The following is a 4448-nucleotide window of genomic DNA, read 5'->3' as shown; positions in this document are numbered from 1 at the left end:
AACCATACAATATATATTACTTAGGAACCTGTTTTCCATTGCCATTAAGTATTTTCTACGCCAGTAAATATTCTTCTAACACACGATTTGTACAAATGTATACTATATTTTGGTAATTCCATGTGCGTGGATATTTAGATTGTATCCCTTTTTTTTGGTATTAAAAATGAAGCTGTGATGAATATCCTTGAATACAAATCTTTGTATATCATTCTTCCAGTATCTGTAGGAAAACACTTAAAGGGCAACAATTACTGTTCTTCTGAAATCTATTGGCAAACTATCTTCTATAGGGGAACAGACAGACTTCCTTCATGTCATGCTGCAGTGCTCAACTACATGGATTTTTATGTTTTACATGAAAACATTTTATATTTTCTTGGTGTCTTTCTCTGTTTTCTTAATTCTTAACAACAGATGTGTATTACTTTCATCATTACAACAGTTCCATTTTTTGCCCGACATTACACTGAGCCATGTTTAAAAGTCAGCCTTCTCAGTTTATTCCTAGTTTTTCACCAGAACCGATTCTTGGGCTTATTTACCTGTCCATTGCTTTCCTGTCTTCTATTTCGTTAACGTTTACCTTTACTTTTATTAATTGATCTTTTCTGCTGGCCTCAGCTTTATTTTGGGGCTTTCTCCCTGACTTCTTACTAACTTATTTATTTAATTATTGGCTGCGCTGGCTCTCTGTTGCTCTTCTCAGGCTTTCTCCAGCTGTGGCCAGTGGAGGCTATTTTGTAGTTGCGTCATATTGCAGTGGCTTCTCTTGTTGTAGCGCCTGGGCTCCAGGCACGTGGGCGTCAGCAGTTGTGACTTGATGGCTTTGCTGCTGCTGCTGCTAAGTCGCTTCAGTCGTGTCCGACTCTGTGCGACCCCATAGACGGCAGCCCACCAGACTCCCCCGTCCCTGGGATTCTCCAGGCAAGAACACTGGAGTGGGTTGCCATTTCCTTCTCCAATGCATGAAAGTGAAAAAATTAAGTGAAGTCACTCAGTCGTGTCTGACTCTTAGTCACCCCATGGACTGCAGCCTACCAGGCTCCTCCATCCATGGGATTCTCCAGGCAAGTAGTACTGGAGTGGGGTGCCATTGGGCTTAATAGTTGTGGTTCACGGGTTTAGTTGCCTCACGACATGTGGGATCTTCCCTGACCAGGGATTGAACCAGCACCCCCTGCTTTGCAAGGAGAATGCCAAACCACTGGGCCACCAGGGAAGCCCTCCCCTGATTTCTTGAGTTGAGTGCTTAACTGACTTACATTTAAAGCAATGAATCTCCTTCTGAATACAGCATTAGTCATAAACTATAGGTTTAATATTGTTTTCACAATAATTTAAGAAATAAATGTTGTAATGAAATTGAGGTTTCTGCTTCAGCCCAGCTGCAGTTTAAGTGTAGTGTTTAACATTCCCAGGCGGTATTGCTTTACTGGTTTCTATTTTTGTTATTATTTTCGGCTTTTCTTTCACTGTGATCTGAAAATGTGGTCTGTACTATTTCAACTTCCTGGAATTTATCAAAAATGTCTTTGTGGCCAATTATAAGATCAGCTTTTGTAAATGTTACACAGGCACTTGAAAGAAGGTATATTCTCTGCTTTCTGGATTTGGAGTTCAACAATAGAACTGCCAGATCAAAATTAAGCATTCAGTTTCTCTAATTTTACATATTTTTCTGTCTACTTATTTCCATGAGCTAAGAGTAATATTCTACTTATATTTCTGTTAATGTACTTTCTGAAATAGCTGCTGCCCAGTCTACTGAAGGCCTCAGTCCCCTAAGGCCTCCCCTTCTAAGTTCCAGTTCTACCCTGATTGGGCTTCCCAGGCAGCTCAGAGGGTAGAGAGTCCTCCTGCAATTTAGGAGACGTGGATTTGATCCCTGGGTCAGGAAGATCCCCACAGAGGAGGACATGGCAACCTACTCCAGTGTTCTTGCCTGGAGAATCCCATGGACAGAGGAGCCTGGCGGGCTACAGTCCACAGAGTCACACAGCCAGACGTGACTGAGTACGCTTGCACCAAGAGGGTGCCTCCAGGATCCTCCACTGCACTTAACGCTTCTGCCTTGATTTTAACTTATATGGTAATCTCACAACCTTCTGCTTTCTTTTACTTTCAATCTGAGTTACCTTGCTTTAGATGAAATTATATATGAAGTCAAAATATTTCACAACCAGCAAGGGCCAATCAAGATGCTATTTCAATAATCCTTATGGAGCTGAACCAGAGCAAACAGGCTGAATCCAATTTGAGAATCGTTTTCAAAATCAATAGTGGAATTTTTCTGAAGTCCAATTTGGAACTCTTTCTTTTTCACTTGGTAAACTTAGCCCATTTATCTTTATGATCAAAGCTGATATATATGGTCTTAATTTTGTTATCTTACTTTGTTTTTTCAAGAAGATTTAAAATTCCCTTTATTTTCAATATTTTCTGGGTAGTGTACATCTTCTCAGTTTGCTTTTGTTCTCCCTGTCTGGTAATTTGGAAGAAAACAAAGTTTCTTTTCTGTTCTTTTGATCAACTGCATACTTGAATGTGTTCTAGAGTAAATTTGTTTCTATATAGTAACTACCACAAATGCAAATCTTCCAATTCAAAGTCAGGGCAAACAACACAGGATGGATGGGTCATCTTATTGGCAAAGAAGAGGCAAAGGGAGGATTATAAATAAAAATCTTTAAAAAGGGAATTTCCCAAATTATTAGTGAGATTTCCTAGTGTTGAGATATTATATATATATATAGAGAGAGAGAGACAGAGACAGAGACAGAGACAGAGAGACAGACAGACAGAGATGGAGGAGTGGGGAAGGAAAATAGGTTTTAAAATATAGAGAGGGCTTACGTAGGCATCGGTTTTCAAATCTTATAAGGTATATCTGGAAAAAAGGAAATGTGTAGGTAAATGAGTGAGAGAAATGTTGTATTTAAGAAAATCACTGACTTGCCTGGTGGTCCAGTGGTTAAGAATCTGCCTTCCGATGCAGGGGACATGGGTTTGATTCCCTGGTTGGGGAATAAGATCCCACACACCGTGGGGCAACTAAGCCCATGGGCCTCAACTGCTGAGCTTGCAGGCATCAGCTAGACAACCCACATGTTCTGAGCCTGCATACCACAATGAAAAGTCCCGCATGCCTCAACTAAGACCTGATGCAGCCAAAAATAAATAAATAAGAACAAAAAAAATCATACTGCTCACATTTGTGTTTCATATTAGCCATGTTTTAAAATTTTCTTAAAAAATGTAAACAGGATAGGCTTTGATAGTTCATTTCTGATATAAAAGTTTCAATTGGGTTGATTCAGTTGTTTCTTTAATTATTTACTGACCAAAAAAAAAAACCTCAAATTGTCAGAGAGTAAAGAGAATTATCAAGAAGTAAAATTCCTTTGCTGCTGCTAAAGTCGCTTCAGTCGTGCCCGACTCTGTGCGACCCCATAGACGGTAGCCCACCAGGCTGCCCGTCCTGGGATTCTCCAGGCAAGAACTCCTTTAATATACTAAAAAAAAAAAACACATATCCATTGTAGCAATGGACATGCAAAGTATAATTGGCATAACTGGGAGTTTCTTTCTACAGATCAGAATTCAAAAGTAGAAACAATGAGAAAAAACAGAACGCTCAAATATTTCTCCTCTAAACTCCTTTATGACTTAGCATGGCTAGATTAGAGAATTAGAAAATAAGACATATCCTTACCTAGGAGTGCCACCAGGGTTAGCAGTATCACAATATGTTTCATTCCTTTTCTTTTATGGAAATACAGGAGAATGCAGAAAACTAATATTTCTAAAACCTAACAGGGGAAAAGATAGGAAGAGTAAAGTGTAAATTATTCTACACAAAGTCTTCAGAAGGCCACACTTCTCTTTTTTGATTTTGCAGCGATTATCATATGAGGGTTGAGGGTGACTAGAGTTCCCAAGAACAATTCTAAATATATGAGAACAACATAAGGAGCCTCAGCCATCCAGACTCAGAGTTCTAACGTCACCTGCAGGGTAGTGACACCTAGCTCTAGATCTCCAGTTCTCCCTGCAACTCCACTCTCATTTAACCAGTTGTCTACCAGACATTCCCACATGCATGTTCAAAAACCATATCATATGAATATGGGCAACACTTAACTCTTTTTGAGGGGGAGGGGCTGTACCATGCGGCATGTGGGATCTCGGTTCCCTGACCAGGGATGGAACCTGTGTACCCTTCTCTTGAAGTGTGGAGTCTTAACCACTGGACTACCAGAGAAGTCCCCACACTGAACTCCTTCTCCTCCCCCCTCCATCAGCAAGGGTTAATTGTTATGGCTCCTTCCAGTGATAAAAAGAATCAACGGCACAACAACAATGACAAAAAGACATGAAATAGAAACCCAACCATATGCTTTTTTTCAAATGGCTATCCCGTCGTTCCAATGCTTTACCAACAAATT

At 40.0% G+C, this 4448-nt stretch overlaps 1 protein-coding gene across 1 annotated transcript in view; it reads right to left on the bottom strand.

Moving 5' to 3' along the window:
- NIPAL2 (NIPA-like domain containing 2) overlaps positions 1 to 4448 on the bottom strand; it is a gene marked incomplete at its 5' end in the record, with an annotated part of 95086 nt that overhangs the window by 15856 nt on the left and 74782 nt on the right. The gene's annotated exons all lie outside the window — the stretch shown is intronic.

This window comes from Bison bison, unplaced genomic scaffold, assembly GCF_000754665.1.
Source record: "Bison bison bison isolate TAMUID 2011002044 unplaced genomic scaffold, Bison_UMD1.0 scf7180017864491, whole genome shotgun sequence".
Lineage (NCBI taxonomy): Eukaryota > Metazoa > Chordata > Mammalia > Artiodactyla > Bovidae > Bison > Bison bison.
This window is presented reverse-complemented; position numbering and strand designations above follow the sequence as displayed.